The sequence below is a fragment of the Solanum verrucosum genome, unplaced genomic scaffold (assembly GCF_900185275.1).
Source record: "Solanum verrucosum unplaced genomic scaffold, falcon-dt-bn FXZP01000176.1, whole genome shotgun sequence".
NCBI lineage: Eukaryota > Viridiplantae > Streptophyta > Magnoliopsida > Solanales > Solanaceae > Solanum > Solanum verrucosum.
The window spans coordinates 821432-844407 of NW_026020412.1; positions in this window are offsets into that span (position 1 = coordinate 821432).

Here is a 22976-nt window from a genome sequence, read left to right on the forward strand (position 1 = left end):
AATGGGTTTGTGCTTGTGGTTATATCGAACAAAGTACATTGAAATAGTGATACAGTAAAACCTCTATAAATTAATAACCTCTCTAAAGTAATATTTTTCTTCGGTCCCGACTTGGGCCAATGGAAAAAATAACCAATTTTGATAAGATAATATATTTTCAGAAGACTCCTATATAAATCTATGGCCCCATTAATATCATAAATTAATAATTCTTTAAAAGTACAAATATATCTAAGACAATTTAGTGAAATATGTGTTGTCTTTTCAAACTACACGATAAAATTGTAAAGAGTTGTAGATGCGATAAGTGCTTCCTTATGCGTAACTGGTTCCAAAGGTATAGTATCATCTTTAACTTCATCATCAACATTGCTTTTTCCTATGGTATCCACAATTTCTTCTAAACTCTGGACCTCTGAACATGTATCACTTTCACCCGGATAATCCAACAAGTTAGTGACATCCATTTTATTGTGGTAACCGATATCATTAATCATGACCTCAAGTTCATTAATGACGTTTTCACAAGTGGGTTCATTCAAATTCTCTGAGATTGCATCCCCCAACTGAATTTTACAGTGTCGAAAACAATTTGATATTGTCTCTTGCTGAATATTTCTTGTCCAAGCAGGGATTGCAAACTAGATAGCATCCAAAACATTAATCTTTGTTGGATCAGTTTGTACCACTTCATAGCCTTCTAATATCCTACGATAAAATCTGTTACTATAATACATCTCGAAAGCTCTTATTATCCTAGAATCACAAGGTTGAATTTTGGATGTCATGTTGGGTGGTAAGAAAAACAATTCAACATTTTGTACTTTAATATTTCTAATATGGGCTGGACAATTATCTACCATAAGCAAAACTCGTCTACCATGCATTTGTGGTCAAACCAACAAATATATTCATCAAAAAACACAATTGTCATCTATGCTCTTTTGTTTGCACGATAGTGACAATTAAATAAATATGATGCATAAATTAGTAAGATACAATGATTTTGATCTATTCATTGTACTTTATGTATAATATTTTTTTATGTGAAATCAATAAATATGATACATAAATTAGTAAGATACAATGATTTTGATATAATCAAAATTAACCTTCATTAAATCTCAAACAATTTTTTAAATTAATAAATATTAATTTATCGATTAAATAATATCTCTATAAAATAATAAAATTTTATGGTCCCACCTATATTAATTTATAGGTTTTACTGTATTTAGGGTTGTTCGGTTTTGGGTATGATTGAAATGAAGGCAATTGCATGCTAGATCATGATTAATTAAGTAGATCTTGTTGGGTTCCGTAAATTAGTTGAATCCATGTATGAGAAAGCCTTAATAAATTGTTGTCGTGTGTTGTTAATTGAGGAAATATGGCTAAGTGAGCATATGGGAGGAGAGTGACTGAGAAATTGGCCTAAGTGTAAGTACACGAGGGGCTTCACGAACCGTGTAAGGAGACATGGGCCACCCTTCGTGAACCACACATAGGTGATAAATTTGTCACTTACTAAGTTCATGAGAGCCTAAACGACTCGTGGTTCACTTCACGGGCCGTGAAGCCCTTCGTGAACAATAACCAGTGGAGTAGGCTAAAACACATGTGCATTGTGTCATGCTCACAGGGCCTAAAATGAGTCGTGGTACCTACCACAGCCCGTGTGGCACTCCATATTTTAAAAAATCCAATTTTTTTTCTCTTTTATTCATTTTAGTTTTCATGTATTTTCATTGCGTGACCATTCTCGATGATAGATTGGGTGATGACTTTCTTAAGTCAAGGCGTCACTTTGTAAAATTACACATGGGAAGTCTAAGTACTAACCCGTTAGTGATTCAATTAATTAATGTAATTACTAACCCACTGCTTTCTCAAGTACAATGGCACCAAGGCGAAAGACCGCATAGTTGCATGTTTCACCACCTCCTTCCTCAGCTCAGAGTTCAAATGCTGAGGAATCTGGTGGCTCCGAGGTCAGGATAAACACATAGATCGAAGATCACTCCCCAGAGCTACTAGATCTCAGACAATAAGAGCTACTGTGCCGCACACTCCTTCCCAATCTAAAGAGAAAGACAGTGAATCCGAAAGTGAGCAGGGGTCTGATAGTGAGTCCCACGAGACTACCATTGAACCTCAACCAGAGAAGTGTGTAGAGGATGACACTGGAGTGTAGTAGGATGATGTTGCCCAAGAGGTTGATGCCGACGATAGAACGGGGGAACTGATGGTGCAATATGTCAAGAAGCGAGAGTCTGACCCGGTAGTGAGGCAACAGATCATTGATTGCTTTTGCCCGATAGGGATAGTCCCTAGGTTAGAGGGCTTCTTTGAGCATGGCATAGTGTCGAAGGCTAGAGTCTTTGGCGGGCGACCTATTATGCCCAAATCTAGATGGTAGTGGAAAATATCCAGGCATTCCCAAAAATCTATAGGCTCTTCCAAATGCATTAGTTTGACTGGATGAAAAACACATCGGGAGAGTTTGCACGCCACCTAACTAGAGAGCTCTATGCCTCTTATGCAGCAACACGTATGAATTTTGTTGCAGACACTAAAACAAAGAAGTAGGGGAGGATAGCAGACACAGCCACTTGGGGACCTCTAGACACAGTGTCAACGATGGGTCAGTCTGTGGACATCTCCGAACCCATGATCAACAGGATGTTACATGGCCTAGAGTACACGACACCAGCCTCAGTGGGGTTATTTGAAGGCAAGCACCACACAATGACCAGTGACATAGAGATGGAGGATCCGAGTTCGCGGGAGCGCATCATGCGATGGATTTTTGGTTATATTGACACAGTGGGAGCAGGTGCGCATGTGTGTTAGTGGAACAGGTGGAAATTACAAAGGCATCACTCTCTTTTACTATTGGGTAGTAGTATGTGCTCAGTTGCAACCTACAGTTAATGATAACACACTGTCACTATAACTTGCATCATTGGTTTTCTGCCTCATGGCCGGAACCCAGTGAATGTGGGTTGGATCATTGCCACCAAAATGCGGAACAAAGCACTAAATGAAAGAGCAGGTTTACCAATTCCTTGTCTTATAGGGAAACTCTATTTGCAGGCAAATATTCCATCGAATAAGTTGGTGGGCAAGTGGGTAGAAGCATCCAAATCCACTGTGGCATTGAAGATAAATGATGTCGTTAACTATCTTACTAGGTTGAGAGCAGGGACGGTTGGACCGTTAACGGTTGTACCATATGTGCCGCTGGACATTCCAGAAGCTGAGAGAGGTAGTGAACATGGTGAATCTTCTCAGTCTGCTACGGGAGCACCACCACCAGCTTCATCTGCATAGGCAACAAGTACTTTTGTGACTATTCCTAGTGTGATTTTTGAGCATTTGGTTGTAGAAAAGAGATAGACCTGGTCCATAGTAGACCAGATTATACTCAAACTACCTAAGGTAGTACATAGAGATGTGTTAGCTATGGAAAAGCGACTGAAGGATAAGATGAGAAAAGAGCTTGTAGTGCTAAAGAACCAAATGGATGGTCTAGAGGTCTATGTGAATAATCAACTACATGTTGTAGGTTCTATAGATGCTGAGGCATTGAAGGTGCAATTGGCTGAGATGTGAGATGACATTGCTAAACTGGCAAAAAATCCTGTCACTATGCCCCCTTCAGTTGTGTTGGCATCCTTTATAAGCCTATTTAGTGAGCCTCTCACTAATCAGGTGCTTGACGACATTTGGGGTGATGTAGCCAAATTGACATCCGATAAGAGAAATAAAAGGATGTGGGTTCTGATAAGGAGCAGCAAACAGATCTCTCCAAAGAGGAAAGGAGACAGATCAAGAAATCATGGAAGGAAGCTAAGAGATTAGCAAGAGAAGAAGCAACACGAGAGCAGCAAAGGTGTGATGCAATGACGTCTGGCGCTTTTGGTAGTACTATACCAGACCCGGTTGATAGTAGTCAGCTGGTCCCTATTCAGGCATCTAAGAGTGCACACATTGATAAGGGTGCCACCATCCCTCCGACTATCGGCGCTTAGAGCGACATAGTTATGCCCCTCATCAAAGCCCTTGTTTTGTATTCATTTTTACTTTGAGGGAAAAGTCATTTTGATTGGGGAGGAGGTGGTAGCAACATGCCATTAAGTGATTAGAATGGATGGAGGTTGGCTCTGTTTTGTGTTTTTATTGTGTCTGAAATCGTGAAGTTTTTGCTATTTTTGAGTTGTGTGGATAATTACTAGCAGCAACTAAATCTTGGGTTTTGTGTTGTGTATGAAATAATAAGAAATATATCCATATTCTAAAAATCTGACTGATAGGCTCTTTGTACGACATCTTAGATACACACGTATTGCGCATTGCGAGCTTGGAACATAAATCGGTTAACTAAAATGTTAAAAGGTGTAAATATGTGTCATGTGACTGTGAGGTTTGCATGAAGTTTAACACTTGATGCAGAAGCTAGAACTTGCCCGAGTCGTCTTGCTAGAATATGAAAATAACTGGATAGGAAGTGGTCGTTAGGCCAGATTTGTTAAGTCCACTAAAAACCAAAAATAACTACCAAATGAAATCATGAACCCTTGAACCCCATTTGAGCCTTGAAGCCAATTTTGTTCTTACCCATTTGATATCATATCCTTGGCTCTCCGAAGACACGATGCCACAACTCAGCCTAAAATCCTAAGTTGACGGTGATCACACCCCAAGTAGAAAGGAAAGCTTAAAAAGATTGTATCCTCAGTCATTTCGAATGCACAAAGTCAAAAGGCTATCTTGAACAACCATAGTGTGTATGGTTCAAAGAAAATGGTAGTATATATATTAAAAAAAAAAGAGAAAAATATGGTGTGGCTGCTAGGATGTGCTAAAGTTATCTCTTAGATAAAGTTGTGTGCTAATTAAGACTTTGGATGACCAAGGTAAGTTAATCACTCACAAAACAATAAATTCCACTCCCTAGCCCGAGCCATGTTATAGTGATCCTATTCCAATTATTTGATAGATAAAGCATAGAAAACAAGGGCAAGCCTATGGTCTTTTTTGTTTGCAGTGTTAGAAATTCTCCTGGAGTGTGAATATATAGATTAGTCATAACTATCATGTGGGAGGGACTTCTTTGGTGTGAGGGAACTATGCTTGCATTTGATACTTAAATTTTGTTAGCTCCTAATGCATACTAGCATAAGCATGATTAACTATGAGTAATGGGATGTCATACATTGATCCTTGCATGTTTGATAGATGGTTTTGGACAAAAGTATTGGATGAGATAGTTATTGCATGCTAGTAGTGTGTCTTGGGTATTTGATGAGTATGGGATTTTGACTCATTTAGAGCTTGTTATTCATAGTATTAGTGTCCTCGATGCCTATTTTGTTGTCTAAACTGATGTTTAAATGCTAATTTGCAGCTGTGAAGGCAAAAGAGCAAGCCAAGGACATTACCGGGTAAAAAGGAGCGGAAAAGATGAAAAAAACTGAAGATAGTGAAAGTTGACAATCGCCAAAGCCACTCGGCGATTCTCTGAATGGCACTTTAGCTCGCCAAATGTTACAGCGTGCTAGCCCTAGGGAAAAGCCAACTTGGCGATGGAATTGAACCTTCGGCAAACCGCCAAATGGATCTGCAACAAAGATTTTGATCGCCTAAAGTCACAGCGTCTGAGTGGTGAAGATTCAAGGAGAAACAACGATGGAGAAGAACATTTGGCGCATCACTGAATTGGTCAGCGATGCTCGACTAACTCCGCCGAATGACCCCGAAGACAAAAATATGGGAATCTATTAATTGATTTCTAAAAGAGAAGAAGGGAGTTTTGAGTTTTTTTTAGAGTTCTAGCGAGTGTTGTTTCCAATTCCGAGATTTGATCAACCTTTATTAGTTTTTGAGAGTTTTCAAGTAGATTTTTAATATGGGTTTCGATTAAAAGCTAATTTTGAACATTGCAAAGACTTGGAATATACTACCCCGCTTATGGCGAATGTAGTTGGTAATATTTTCCTAATTTTTATAATGTTTGGCTAAAACCCCCATTCTTGGAGGTATGATGATATGATTAATTACTTTAATTAGCTTATGGGTGTTAGTAATTACTAATTTAATTGTTATTTTGAAGTGGGTTTGATTGATAATTGAGTTTTAACTCATGAATTGTAGTTGCAAATGCAGTTCTTGTCTAGTATTCTATGCTTGCTTGAGAAAGAGGTTTTAGAATTAAGCTTATCGATTGATGGTTGTAGTGATTGGGTTGTTGTGGATTCAGCTCGAGGGAGTGAATCTTAATTTGATCCTACCTATCTAGCTCTAGAGAGTAGATAAATTGAGGATTTGGGTTGTTTATAGTATGATGCTTGTTGAGGTTCGAGGGAACTCAGTTGATTCGTGATAGTTCATCGAGAGATGACTATTACATCTAAAGCCTAGCCTACCCACTAAGGTTTTAGTAACTTTGGTAATTAATAATCACCCGTATAGCAAAATTGGCAATTAATCGATCACATCCCAAAGTATCCCATTCAACTTGATTACTCTCTTCTTTTCGTAGTTGTTAATTGACAAACCTTATCCCCCATTTGACACTAGTTGTCAAGCCCTTTGATTTACTTCAATGGTTTCGATAATTTCTATTCCTACAACCGATTAGAACATGCCTTTCACTTCTTAATTGAATTCTCTATTGTATCACTCCCTGTGGGATCGACCCCAACTCTTCATTGGGTTTATACTAGATTGTGATCACCTACACTAGTATTGGATGGAGTGTAGTTGAGCGTTATAAAAAATGGTGCCGCTGCCGGGGAGTGGTGTTTAGAATTCTCTTAGTGAAGTAGAGTTGTGATCTACTCTTGTTTGTAGTTGAATTAACTTACTTTATTTTGTGTTTGGTGTTGGCTATTTGTGAACAGGTGACGAGATGGGTGTGAACGGGAGTAACAGTAGCCAACTTGGACACCAAGATGATATTGGCAATTTGAATTATGTCAATGAAGCTCTATTGGATGGGGTGGGTGCTATTCGTTTACCTCCAGTCATGGGAAATATTGTATTCCATACGACTAGCACAATGTTGCAACTATTGCAAATGAAAGGATTATTCGGAGGGCTAGCTCATGAGGATCCCCATGACCATATCCAAAAATTTATGGACGTGTGTTGTCCATTCTCATTCAAAAACATCTCACAAGAGTCAGTCCAGCTCCTGTTGTTTTCTTTTTCTTTTGATGGGGGAAGCGACCGAATGGTTAGCTGATTTACCAAGGGATTCAATTATGTCTTGGGAAGGGCTTACAGAGGTATTCTACATAAGATTTTTCCCTCCTTCAAAGATGATGCCATTGAGAGACAATATTTAGGGCTTTAAACGTTTAGATGGTGAACCAATCCACGAAACATGGCTGAGATTTCAAAAGTTATTACTCCAATGTCCGACTCATGGACTTCCAAACAACGTATTGTTACAACACTTCTACCGGAGTCTAGACTCGGTTAATAAAGGTGTGGTTGATCAGTTGGTTTGAGGAGGAATTATGAAGCAATCTTTTCAGATAGCGTCGACTCTCTTTGATAGGATGACGAAGATAAACCGAGCTTTGTACACTAGGGAGGATCAGGTGTCTCCTTTGACGTTCATGATGTCAAAGGAACAAATACAAAAGGACCAAGAGTGGGATGAAAACATGGCTAAAATGATGACCCAAATGGATCTTTTGTCAAAACATGTCATAGGTAGTGGTTCTAAGGCTGTGAATGTTGTTGGAGTTAGCGGAGTAAATCCCGATGATGCATACTTTGAAGATTTGCATAATGAAGAAGTACACTTTCTAGCTAATCAGGGAGGAGGATTCCGCCAAAATTATCCAAGGCCAGGTGGAAACCAATGTTGGAATAGAGAGCGTAACGAAGGTTGGAAGGATTGTGAGAGGGAGTGGCTTGACCATGGTACAAACTAGAGAGAGCGCGATGGTGACAAAGAGAGATATGTTCCTCCCCATGAGCATCAAAAGCCAAAAGAGCAAAGGTCTGACCCGAAATTTTTTTGCACTAAAGATATGGTTGCACGCATTCTAAATAAAGTGGAAGGGTTGGAAAGGTGCTTAAGAAATGAAATAGGACATCCCAAATCTAAACTAGACGGTTACTTCTCACTCGGTATCCTTTAAACAGTTGGAAACGCATATGGGTCAGATATCATCTAATTTGAACCCAAGACCAAAAAGGGGTCTACCAAGTGATACCTTGGTTAACCCAAAGAATGAACCTTGAAACTGTATCCATGTCGTGCCACGACATTAAATAAGGCACTTCTTGGGAGGCAACCCAAGTTTCTAAGTTTTTATTAGTGTTGTTTGAATAATAGGTGTTGAATGTGTAGGTTGAAATTTTGGGAAAAGGAGCAATTAGTTTTGAGAGTTGGGATTTTTGATTCCATGAGCTTTAGAATTTTACTTTTCTCTCAGTTTTGGATTTTCCATTGTAGACTTTGAAGCTTTTGAGACTTAATTTTGAGAAATTGCGATTAGGTTTTTGAACCAATTCAATTTGGAACGTAGAGACTTGGAAACTTTTACCCAGCTCATGGCAAATATAGTTGGTAATTGTTTCTCTCTTTTTATGATGTGTAGCTAAAATCCCAATTCTTGGGGTGTGATCATGTGATTATTGGCTTAATTAGCTTGTGGGAATTGTTATTTACTGATTTAAATTCTTAATTGAAATGGGTTTAATCGATAGTTGTGTATTAATCTTTGAATTGTAGTTGCAAATGCAATTCTAACTTAGAGTTCTGGGATTTCTTGAGAAAGAGGTTTTAGAACCAAGGCTTTCGATTAATGATTGTTGTTATTGGGTTGACGTGGGTTCAACTCGAGAGAGTGAATCCTAAACTCGATTCTACCTATCTAGCTCGAAAGAGTAGATAAATTAAGGTTTTGGGTTGTTTATATTGTTAAGCTTGTCGAGGTTCGACAAAACTCACTTGAATCGTAATAGTTGTTCGAGAGAAAGCTATTTCACCTATAGTCTATACTACCTACTGAGCTTTAGCAATCGTTAGTAAATTTCAATTACCCATATAGCAAAATAAGCCTATAATCGATCACATCCCGAGAATTCCTCTCTACATTATTGATTACCCTCTTTTCGTATTTGTTTTAGTTGCTAATTAACAAACCAATCCCCCCATCTGACATTTGTTGTCACCCCTTTCAATTTAGTTAAATGTATTGTGACAATTTCTATTCCTACCACCAATTAGATTACATTTGTAACTTCGTAACTGAATTCGAACTTGTACCGCTCCCTGTGGGTTCGACCCCAACTCTTCGTTGGGTTTTATACTAGATTACGATCGCCTACAACTAGTATCAAATACGGTGTAGTTGAACATTTATCAAAAATGGCAATGGTGCCGTGAAGTGGTGTTTAGAATTCTCTTATTGAAGTTTGAATTGTGATCTCTTTCTGTTGTAGTTGAATCGACTTACCTTTTTGTTGTGAGTTGTTTGTGATCAGGTGACAAGATGAGTGCAAATGAAAGCATCATGAACCAACTTGGTCACCAAGATGATGGTGGTGATTTCTTTCACGCCAATGAAGCTCTATTGGGGGCGTAGGTGTTATTCACCTACCTCCGGTTGTGGATCATGTTGCATTCCATGTCACAAACACAATGCTGCAGCTCTTGGAAGCTAAAGGTATATTTGGGGGGCTAGATCATGAGAATCCCCATGAGCATATTCAGATCTATGTGGAGATATGTAGTCCGTTCTCACTCAAGAATATTTCACAAGAATTAGTTCGTCTTCGGTTGTTCCCATTCTCTTTGATGGGTGAAGCTACTAAGTGGTTAACTGATCTACCGAGGAACTCCATCACTAATTGGGATGAACTTACCACACTGTTCTTCGTAAGGTTCTTTTCCCCGTCAAAGATGATGACATTAAGAGATAGTATTCAAGGTTTCAAACGCTTGGAATGTGAACGAATCCACGAGACGTGGCTGAGATTTTAGAAGTTGGTACTTCAATGTCTGACTCACGGACTGCCAAATAACGTGTTGTTACAACACTTCTATAGGAGTCTTGACTCGGTGAACAAAGGTGTTGCATATCAACTTATTCCAGGGGGTATAATGCAACAGCCTTATAAGATAGCATCTCATCTCCTCGATGGCATGACCAAGATTGACAGGGCATGGTACACTTGTGAGGACCAAACGTCTCCTCTCACCTTAAGAATGACAAAAGAGCAGATCGACAAAGACCAAGATAGAGACCAAAACATAGCCAAAATGATGACCCAACTGGATATCTTGTCGAAAATGGATGGGTAGTGGGTGGAAGAGTGTAAATGTTGTTGGTATTGGTGGACTAAACCCCGATGAAGCACACTTTGAGGTGTTGTATAATGAGGAAGTGAACCTCCTTGCAAATCAAGGAGGAAGTTTTCTTCCAAGCTATCTAAGGCCGGGTGGAAATTCGAGATGGAATAGAGAAGATGGATGGAGAGACCGTGACAGAGAATGGTGTGACTATAATGCTACTTGGAAGGAAAGGGATGGTGACAAGGAAAGATACATCCTACCCCATGAACGCCAAAATCCTAAAGAGCAAAGGGCTGACTCGGAGAACTTCCGTACGGAAGACATGCTTGCACGCATTCTCAATAAGGTAGAAGGGTAAGACAAAGTTTTGAAAGAAATGAATAAGGATGTCTCCAAACTCAATGAGACGGTCACCTCACACTCAGTGTCCATAAAGAAATTGGAAATGCAAATGGGTCAAATTTCATCTCATTTGAACCCAAGGCCAAAAGAGGGTCTATCAAGTGATACCTTAGCTAACCCGAAGAATGAACCTTGAAAGCGTATCCACGTCATGCCACGACATTAAATAAGGCGCTTCTTGGGAGGCAACCCAAGGTTTAATGCTTTTATTTCTGTTGTTTGATTAACGAGTGTTGAATGTGCAGGCTGAAAAGTTGAAATTTTAGGAAAATGTCAACTAGGCGAGCCAAAAGTCCAATTGGCGACTCGCCGAACAGGTCGGCGAGCCCGACTTGGACCGTCGTTGGAACAACTTGGCTTGCTAGAGGTTCTGTAAAGCTCGGTAGGCTGAAGTACCACTCGGCGCTTCACCGAGTGGGTCGGTGAGCTCGACTTACTTCACCAACAGGCGCGTGAACTGAAGAGTTTTAAAAGGACAAACGGTTTTAAATTCAAAAATCCCTTCACTTTCTTACTTTTCAACTTTCGTACTCTCATAACCGATATAAGATTTTTTCCGCATTCTCGTATTTGCATTTTCATTTTGCTTGGGATCTTTTGCACGAGGCAAATTTTGGGGAATTCATTGCTTCCTAGCTTTTTAACTTTTGGCATAAAATGATGGTTTTCTGAAACCCGAACTAAATAGTTGGTTGAAATCAAATGAAATTGTTACTTTGTGGTTGATATATGTGTGTATTGTCATTTTATTTATCGTGTCATATTTGGTTTGCCCGTTCTTAAGTGAATTCGAAATTAATTGGTCGTAAATGGTTAATTTTCGTGTCTGTAACTGATTAAATTGTTGGGTTGTGTTGAAAATGTTATGGGTCTAGCAGGGTGAAGTCTGAGTAACCTTGGATTGTGCTAATGTCGATTTTTGCCCGATGATAGAGTGGTTGACGTCATTCTTAAGGGAAAAATATGTCAATTGGCCAATTTTGGCCAAATCAGGGGAAGTTTGAGTACCTTGAGGGCATGGGTCATATGTGTCTTATGTTAATTACATATTTTTTGTGTTTAATTTTGATTTTGTTGTCTACGGGATTGATTTTGAAGTATGGGGTACAAATCTGGCACGTTGGGCTACTCGGTGAGTTAGGTCGAGCTCGTCGAGCGGTTCGATGGTTCACTTAACGTCCCCTAGATCACCCTTTAATTCTCTAAATATTGAGTTAGTGTTCTGTAACTTTCGTTGATACGCCTATGCTTGCTGAGTTCACTTGGAGACTCGTCCAAAGTGCTTCCTGATCGCCCTTCTGCACCATATTTTCTTGAAATTGTTCTGTAACTTTCGGCGAGCTACTTCTAGTTCGTCGAAAGGTGTCGGTGATCCGCCGAATGGCCCTGGACATCACCGACCAGGTTTGATTTTGAAATTTTTTGTTTTGGAACTTTCGGCGAGCCCAACCTGGCTCGCCAAAGTGGTTTGGCGACTCACCGATCAGTTCGGTGAGCCTTCCTGCAACTATTTTCCTACGATTTCATCTAACATTTTTCACATTGTTTTGCAGGCATTGCTAGACCCAAAGTGTCTGGTATGAACGAACCACCCCGAAAGTGGGCATGAGGGATTGTTATAAATGAGGAAGTTGTTGCTTCCCGGGCACCGGGTACAAAACTCCCTCCAAAGGGAGGCAAAGGAAAGGGCAAGGCGCCCATTGATCTGACACCGGTGAAGGGGAGCTCCAATAGTGAAGGGTTATATGCCACACACCTCACTACCTCCGACAGTAAGGGTAATTCTCAGGACGACTCTTCGGCTTCTATCTCCGAGCAGGAAGATGATCAGTTACTATAGGCTCGAAGAGCAGAGCGTTGCTCCAAATTTATGCATGATCTATCTAGGATTCTGGAGCCTCCGATGCCTACTCCTCCAGCTCCAGCACAGATAGTGGTACAAGTTCCACCTGTTTAGGGTCCTCCTCTCCGGTCACTCAATCGACTAAAAGTCGAGGGTTCGAGGACCATTTTGGAAGAAAAGAGATTGTCCACTGACGGTGTGGTGGACATATATCCATATGTGTGGCAAACTCTCATATTTCACAAGTTCAAGGTCTTCACAAGACCCCGGGGTCCCTACATTCCTACTTGGGTCTGGGAATCCTATTCAACTTACAAAGAGTTGGTACCAAAGGGAAAGAAGAAGGCAAGTGTGTTCAAACTGGTTGACTTCTTGGTAGTAAGATGATAAAAGGTCAAGTGCAGATGTTAAGCCATTAATGAACGGGTGTTAAACGGATTTTATGCACAAGTACCCTCACCTAGTCAAGAAGAAGACATTCGATGATCTCACGGGTTGGTTGGCACCCCTACTTTTCGATGCTATTCCTAGGTGGATTGAGGTAGGTGCACATATAGAAAAAAAGAACCTGAATGTATCCGTTCGGTATTAATTCGGGTTTATTAGTAGCACCATAATTCCTTCCCAAAATGAATCCATCCTCCGATACCCGAAAGAAGCCTGTCTTGGGTCAATCATAGATCACCAGAAGTTGAGCATAGGGATTCTGATAGAGCAAGAGATGTCCATGAGGGCCAAATAGATCCAAACCTCACTCCAATTCCCGGTGTTGATCACCGAGCTATGCAGACAGGCTCGTGGTCCGAGAGATGAGAAGACATGTGTAAAGGTGACACCCACCTCTTCTACTGACATCTAGTGTATTGATGCCCAGTACATGTGGGATGAGGCCGACAGGAGGAGGGCAACACCGGTGGATACATCCCCGAAGGTCAACGTTGATATGTTGTTGACAGAGGCAATAATTCCCCCTCAGGCCAGTGGGCCCTCTGGTACATCTGGTCCTTCTGTTTCTGAGACTCCTAGTACGTCTGTTGCCCCCCCTCCCACTAGTTCTATTGAGTTGTTGTTGTTGTTGCTGTCTCCCGACCCCCTATTAATGAGTCCATGATTTGGACTCAATTAGGGCTTTATTTGGATAAATTTAGTGTCTTCAATGTCACACCCCTTTTTGGATTGCGGAATAATTTTTTCAATTTAAGTGACATATTGATTAGGAATTATTTTATTTTTTCAGAGTCGTCACTTGGAATTGAGTTATGGTGTTCCAAGTCACCTTTTTGTTTAATCCCTAATCAAAAGGAAATGACTCTTTATTTTGATCTGCGAACTAGAAATTCGGGTAAGGAATTCTGTTGGCAGAGGGGAAGCCATTAGGCATCCCTTGAGTCTCATGGTTTTAGGTGTGCGAATCAGGTGTGCGTAGTTCATTCAGATTGGACAATAAAAAAAACTTTTAAAATATTGTTTTTTTGACAAATGCAATTTTTCAAAATATTATGAAAGTAAAATATTTTGAATTTTCTTTTTACAAACTTTATGAAAAAAATATAAATAAAAATATTATTATTCTTTTCTTTAAGTAATGCAAAAACATTTATGTTATTTTACAAAATCTATAATAACTTCTAAAAGAAGAAATATTTTCGTGTTTTCTCCTTTTTAAATTTTTTTTTATAAGATCAAAAGATACTTTTTTTTTTCATCGCATTAATCACACTAAAATGCGTCAACCTATAGAGATTTTCTAAACAAATGCATTTTCATGTAGCACATAAAATGAGTTAAGTGGTCAAGTAAGAGAGGGATATTTGTCCTGGACGGACCCAACTCTTGTTTTGTGGCTCACTAAGTCACATGTAAATGATGCAAATAATCGAAGTCTTTAAGGGATAAGCATGTCTATGTTCTAGTTTTACTAGGTTTAAACCTGAATAAGATATGTATCTAGACTGGCTTACCCGAGTGAATAACTCGAGCCAGAGAGTAACAACTTATCGGTAGCAGCACTATTTTGACTTCATTGCTGATCCAACCCCGCCTAACATATGTGAATAAATATCCTCCAGTGGGTGTCAAGACACTCTAGCTTTATCTCAAGAGAAAATAGGAAGCATAACTGCATTCCTGTGAACGTGTGTTAAGTGTATTCAAAAACTCATAAGGTGTGCGTGAGAGAAAAGAATTTAGTATAGTTCAACATTATAAATATAAAAAGCAATAAATGAGCAGAAAGTAACACATTAGGCAATCAAACACAATATATCCAATAAAATAAAATAATAAAATCAAGTAAAATTCAATATAACAAAGCTCGAATTCTGGTTATTCTCCAGCGGAGTCGCCAGATATGTCACACTCCTTTTCAAATTGCGGAAGGGTTTTTCCAATTTAAGTGACGTATTGATTAGGAATTATTTTATTTTTTCAATGTCGCCAGTTGAAATTGAGTTATGATGTTCCAAGTTACATTTTTGTTTAATCCCTAATCAAAAGGAAATGACTCATTGTTTTGATCTGCGAGCTAGAAATTCGAGTAAGAAATTATGTTGATCAAGGGGAAGGTATTAGGCGTCCCTCGAGTTCCGTGGTTCTAGCACGACCGCTTTTATTAACTTATATTTATTTTAACTATCTTTTGGATAAATTTTTATAAGTCATGATTTGCTCGCATTTTTTATTTGTTGAGCTTTTATTTGGTCTCGACCTAGATATGTAACTGCATTCTTCGTCTTGATATTTAGAGACATAAGTGTCTTCTTTGCATCACACTCAATAATCTTATTATTGGACAAAGTGCATTACTACATCCTTGAGTTTATTTTAATTGTCTCAAAAAAGATGCGCAACCGCATTTTTAATCGAAACAAATATTTTTAATGTGTCTAAAATTTCGTCTAATTATTACAAAAGTAATATTTTGTCCCTTATAAATAAAACTAATAAAGTAAAATAAATAAATGTGGAGGATACAATATATAATTCCGACATCATTTCTATATTTTTTATTTTCTTATTTTATAAAAAAAATTATTACTCTTAAAATTAATGCCAAAATTAAGCATACATTTTTTAATCCAAAAAAATAATAATGAATTGTAAAAATAACTCTCATTTTTGTTTGATAAAATAAAAAAAATGACGATAATTTCTTTGAGCCTAAAAATCCCTACTTTATAATTATTGACATATAAATCAAGATAGTAACTAATAATACAAATAAACAAATGAAAATAATCGCCAATTAAAGTTATCTTCACTCATTAAATAAGATACAAAGCTTAACCAAATATTCATTTCAATTAAATTATAAATAAAACAAAACTATAATAAAACTAATCATATGATTACATCAAATTCCATAAATAAATTAAAGATTTAAGGCAAAGTTGTACCTTAAATGAAGAAAATAAGTATCGCAAAACCTTGACCGAAGCTCGATTGAAACACCCACAAATCTTTTGTAGATTGTATGGAGTAATACATATATATTTTGTTGGTACGAATATAAAGAAGAAGTAAAAAAAGATATGAATGTGTTGGTAAATTTTTTAAAGAAGAATAAAATAAAAATGGAGTTTTTTCCTATTCTTTTCTCGTGACTTTGTGTGCAGCGTGTGTGTTTTTTTTTTCTTTTGTATCTGATAGTTGGGTATATGTAGTAGTAGTAGTAGCATGTGTGTGTGTGTGTCGTGTGAGGGAGTGTGGTGTGTTGTGTGCAGTTGGTGGGGTAGTGGGGTAGTAGTATAAGGGTAATGGGTTGTTTAGGTTAGTTTTTTATTTAATTTTTATTTTTATATAATATAATGTAATATTATTTAGTTATTTTTAAACTAACCAAGATTGAGTAGCTAATAATAAATTATAAATAAGAAATACTAGTTTATACATAAAAATAAAACATATTTTTTTTTGTTATTTTCAAATCTTTTAAAATAAACTCACTAAAATAAGACAAAATTAAAATATCTAACTTAGACATAAAAGAAATATTTAAGGATTAAAAAATAGTGTAAAATCTTATATTCGGTCAAAAATTACATGTCTACAGTTTGCCCCTCTTTGACTGGAAACACGAAAAGTTTTCAAGCAAAGAAGTAGACAAAGTGACAAGTTTTGACTGGACTCTTATTTGAAAGACAAATTTGTGCGACCGAGTCTTGGTTTTGGACATCCTACATATCCCGGGTTGTAAGGGAATCAGGTCACATGTAGTTCAAGGAGATGGGGTGATGAGTTGGAAGTTAAGTGAGGTTCCATCGAGGCCCCAATTCTCGTCTCCTATCCTTGATTACAAAAAAAATGAAAACTAATAGTCGAAAGGAAAATAAAAGTACAAGCTCCTATCTATGCAACTTCTCTTGAGTTTACACTTGAGTCTTGACTTTCAGATATCACTTTGATTTTTTGGGTGAGTATCTTGATCTTGAATTGAATTCGATGCATAACTTGCCACTTAGAGTGAGTTTTTGGCACTCTTCGAAATGACAATTTGAATATGTTATTGAATGACTGCATGTTTTCTTGATTAGAAGCTGAATAGAAATAGATGTGAGGAAGTCAAGCTGCTACATGCATTGAAGAAGCTAATTCTGGATATCATGGGATTCATCATTCTGAAAAGATTGAAACTTTGTTCTTGAATTTCAAATCCATGTTTTGCTTGAAGAAACCTAAAAACCATCACAAGCAAAAGAAATACACAAAAAAAATTGCCCCAGTTTTCACTGGAAAACTTTTGTGAGTTATTAGTACATGTAATCTAAAAAAAATAAAACTCAGACTAGGAAGTGTTAATCCTAGGAGAAAAATATAAATAAAGGTCTCAGACTAAGAAGTGTTTATTATAGGAGAAAAATATAAATAAAGGTCACAGACTAAGAAGTGTTTATTCTAGGAGAAAACAACTAAATCTCATTATGTAGGAGAGTCCTGCTACACTAAATCCCATTGTCCATGAGGGTACTGCTATACTAATTCCAATTGTCCAAGAGGGTCCTGCTACACTAAATTCCATTGTCCAGGAGGGTCCTGCTACACTAAATCCCATATCCAGGAGGATCTTGCTATACAAATTCCCATTGTCCAAGAGGGTCCTGCTATACTAATTCCCATTGTCCAGGAGGGTCCTGCTACACTAAATCTCATATCCAGGAGGCTCCTGCTATACAAATTCCCATTGTCCAAGAGGGTCCTGCTATACTAATTCCCATTGTCCAGGAGGGTCCTGCTACACTAAATCCCATTGTTTAGAAGGGTCCTGCATTGTCCAGTAGGGTCCTGCTATACTAGTTCTTATTGTCCATGAGGGTCCTGATATACTAATTTCCATTGTCCAGGAGGGTCCTGCTACATCCCATTATCCAAGAGGGTCCTGCTATACTAATTCTCATTGTCTATGAGATCCTGCTACATTAAATCCCATTGTCCAAGAGGGTCCTTCTTCATCCCATTGTCCAGGAAGGTCATGTTATACTAATTCCCATTGTCCAAGAGGGTCTTGCTACATCCCATTGTCCATGAGGATCCTTCTATACTAATTCTCATTGTCCAGGAGGGTCCTGCTACATCCTATTGTCTAGGAGGGTCTTACTACATCCCATTGTCTAGGAGGGTCCTGTTGTATACTAATTCCCATTGTCTAGGAGAGTCCTGCTACACTAAATTCCATTGTCCAGGAGGGTCCTGCTACATCCCATTGTCCAGGAGGGTCCTTTTATACGAATTTCCATTGTCTAGGAGGGTCCTGCTATACTAAATCCTATTGTCCAGGAGGGTCCTGCTACATCCCATTGTCTAGGAGGGTCCTGCTATATTAATTCCCATTGTCTAGGAGGGTCCTGCTACATCCCATTGTCCAAGAGGGTCCTGTTATACTAATTCCCATTGTCCAGGAGGGTCCTGCTATACTATTTCCCATTATCCAGGTGGGTCCTGCTACACTAAATCCCATTGTCCAAGAGGGTCCTGCTACACTAAATCCCATTGTCTAGGAGGGTCCTGCTACACTAATTCTCATGTTTAGAAATATCTTGCTAGATAGAATCGTCAAATGGAATCACACGACATTTCTTTTTGCCTCAGTTTGCACAAAAAATGTTTTGTGAGTTATTAGTAATGGTAAGCTTCAAAGTAATAAATGTCTCAAACTAGGAAGTGTATGTATCCCAAGAGAAATAAAAAAGTAAACGTCGCAAACTAGGAGGAGATTGTCCTAGGAGAAAAATAAATGTGATGCATGAATTTTCTTTTCTTGCAATGATTTTTCAAATTTGAGGTTTCAAGATAACCTTTATGTCAACAACATTTCCCTTGTTTAGAAAAAGAAAGAAGAAAAATAATGATTTTTTTTTGTGGTCGATTTGTGGGATTGGCTTTGAAGATGATTGCTCCCGTTGTTGTCATGTTTGAAGTCGATTTCAACTTGGATAGACTTCTTTTGTGGGCTAGCTAGACTATACTGATAACCTTTATCCTTGAAGACCTCTTCAATTGATTTTTTAAAAGCTAGAACCTTATGTTCGATATACTGTCCCCCCATTCTAATCAATCACTGAATTTTGAACCTGTCAACTGCAACAAATTATTGTGAATATCCATCCTTATTGAATCATGTCACCTTAGTTATGTTGGCCAAACTTTCACTTTGTGCAATTGAAAAAATGATAGTAAATTTTGAAGGCATTTCTAGCTTACTTTAATAAAGATAAACACAAAGAAAATTACAAAAATAAATAAAATGATATAGAAGGAAAAGAAACAATGTATGTCCCTTTATGGAAAGAAATGACTCATTGAAATACGGAGTTCAACTTTGATGATCATGCATGCACTTTGAACAAAATGGCTTAGTCTGTCCAATCAATCTAAGCTTCCTCTTTGTCAAACTTTCAACTTTGAAGTTACACTTCTATAATTCAACTTTTGCACTAGATTTATGACTAACACTTGACTTGTGGTGCCTCGAAAGGTTTTCACAGACAAGTCTCTCTATTTTTTATTATCTCTCCTTCACTATCGTCTTACGGTGCCCTAAGGGTTTTCACCAATAAGACTCTCTCATTTTTTTACTTTCTCTCAACTCAAATGATCTCCTATAGGGCTTTCGAGGATTTTCATCGATAAGATTCCCTCATTTTCACTTATGCAAGTGGCATGACATTTTTCCTTATATAATTAACACTAAAATCTTTATTGATTTGTCATTATTAAAAAATGATCTGAAGGTCTTTATTTGTATTATAACGTGGCTTTTGGACAAGGTTGCAAAGAAAGGATCGGCATGAAAGTTCAAAGATACTGTGTAATAGGGTTAAGACTTACAACTTTTGAAATCAACTCTTTTTTTAAGAAAATAAAATAAAATAATATTCATAATAATAATATATTATTATTATTATTATTATTATTATTTTTGCCCCAGTTTTTGTAATAAGGACTTTCTAGACTTTTTTCTTGGTTGGACCGAACCTCAAAATAAGGCTACCTATGTATCTTGTTAGAGTAAGATTCAAGTCGAACGTAGTTCAGGAAGTTTGTTTCTTGTTGTTATTGGATTTTTTTTTTTCACTCTAACTTTTCTTTTCCCTTTTTTGACTCTTTTTTTTATACTATATTTTGATTCCAAAAGAGGGGTATGAAAGAAAATAAAATTAAGGCGCAAAAGGGGTAGCAAAGGATTACACGGTGTTTGGATAGTAGAATGAAATACCTTACTCATATCAATTATTAAAAATGTCAAATACAAGCAATGCCCTTTAAGATGTGAAGTGAAACTCATATAATATTTCTTTGCAACATATGTATTGATGGATATGTATATCATTTTGTTGCATGTTTGTCAGTTGAGAATCTCCATTTGAGTAATACCTTCTTGACAACAATTGACATATGTCAAGTTAGATGAAATTTATCTTTTTTAACCATTTTTTTATACTAAAGGAAGTATCAAGATGTCTAAGTCCTTTATTCATTTTCTCAATTTTTTTTACTTCTTTGATGTATTCATTCTATGACTAGATATAATTTTAAGATTTGACCAAATTCATCCTGCATATCATGCTAAAAACTGAATTGAAAAAAAGATGTATATAGGAAAGCTAACAAGAGTATATTAAAGTGACACAAAACAAAAATTACATTAAGTAAACGATAGAAAGACTTGACGACACGACATCCAACTAAATTTCAAGTCATAGCCCTATAATAACCCAAACTATTAAAAGACTCAACAAATGAACACATAAAAGAAATGACAGAAGGATCTGACTCACTAAAATAAAATAAAATCAAAATCTGAATTGCGTAGCAGAAATGATGACAAAATAAACTATCCATACACTCTTTTCTAGGGAATAGAAGAGTGTACCTCAATCACCAAGTTTGACATCTTAGCCACTATTTTGCACTTTTGCCATTACAGAAGCTCCACCAATTTCAATTGTCTTTTCTTGAGAATTGATAGAATTGTCGCACTTTTTGCCATCACGTATCACATCAATAAAGTGTATGTCATTATGCGATGGCGGCTGATTTTGAGTAACATTTGGGGGTCATCATTTTGGACCACGATCATCTTTTCTTGGATCATTTTTTCCATCTCACTTTTTAAAGTTCGACAATCTTCAGTATAGTGCCCGGGAGCATCAGAGTGATATGCACATCGCGTTGCGGGATTGAAATCATTTGCATGTGGATCTACATATTTTTGAGGAATTGGATTTATCATATCAAATGTTTCAATTTTTCAGATAAACTTGTGTAACTCTCCAATTGGTGTGAAATTGTTCCAAGGTCTCTGATTTCCCTAAATTCCAATCTTGGACAGAGATTGTAGGGAGCTTGAAAATTCTGAGAAGGGGGGTGAGCATTCTGATGTGTAGGCGCTCACCATTGAGGATAATTAGTTGGATATGGATAAGAATGTGGACTATAGACCATATATTGAGGTGGGACCATAGAGTATTGTGTACCTTGCATAGGGTGATAATGATGAAATTGAGATGGGGCATATTGATAAAGTTCCCCCCCTGAATTTCTTTGGTTTCCCAGCACAATAGTAGCTACATCCTCCTTCATTTTCTTTCCCCCAAGATTTTTTTATCCAATTTTAATAACTTGTGTCGTGGCTCTTAATGCAACTTGACTTACAATCTTTCCATACTTAATGTCATTTTTCACCATCTCTCCGATCTTAATAACTTCGGCGAATGTTTTTCTAACAATGAAAAGTAAATAATGAAAGTAGTTAGGTTCTTGCGCTTGGAGAAAAACATCAATCATTTCAAACTCTTTCATCGGTGGCTTAACCCTAGCAGCTTGCTCCCTCCACCTAATAGCATATTCACAAAAACTTTCGATGGTCTTTTTTCTCATGTTGGCAAGTGAAGTACGATTTGGAATTATGTCAATGTTATATTGAAATTGTTGAACAAAACATCGAGCCAAATCATCCCATGTATGTCAATTAGAAGTATCTTGATCTATGAACCATTCTGAGGCAATTCCCATCAAACTTTCCCCAAAATAAGCCATGAGCAATTCTTCTTTGCTTCCAGCCCCTCTCAGTTGATTACAATATCTCTTTAAATGAGCTACTAGATTTCCATGTCCATCATATTTCTCGAACTTTGGAGTTTTAAAATCGATGGGCAGATGAACGTGGGAAAACATGCACAAATCATTGAACGAGACACTTTTGTGACCTTCAAATCCTTACATATCTCTTACACTCTGTTCCAAATTTTTCATTTTCTAGCCGTTTCTTCATGTTCCTCGTTCTTAACAGTTTTTTCAGCTTCAGCAAGGGAACTATATTGATAAGTGTGAGGGTAAGAGCCTGGAATTTAAAAGTCAATTCAGGGGTATAATCTCGATCATATTGAACTTTAGGTAGAGGATCACTATTGGATTTTGGTTCCATTATAGGCTGCGGGACGCTATTAGTCGGCACAGTCGTCACGAAGAGTGGATTACTCGTCATAGGTGTACTCAAAGGGCGCACCATAGAAGTTCCATCTACGTTGGATGCGTTAGCATAGGGACCGAATCCAAGTGGATAAATTGGATCACTTATCGACACTTGGACAGGGGGTGACATATTTATATTTAAATAGTCATGGATTGAAGACGGTGGAACTTGTCCACTCATCCAAGCTTCATACATTTCCGCCATTTGATGTCTTAGTATCCTTACCTCTTTGGTTGACACTGTTTCTTGTGACATCATTTGATTCTGAACCTCATCATTGTCCGACTCATTTCCGTCTTTGTGAGTCATTTTCTTTTTCCCTTTTGACCTTGTATTATAGTGATGGGATGCCAACTTAACCACAAACCAACCACCTTAATTTAACTCCGTGCATGAACGATAAAGTTTGTTAGGGTTAGACATTTCTTAATTATTAGTTG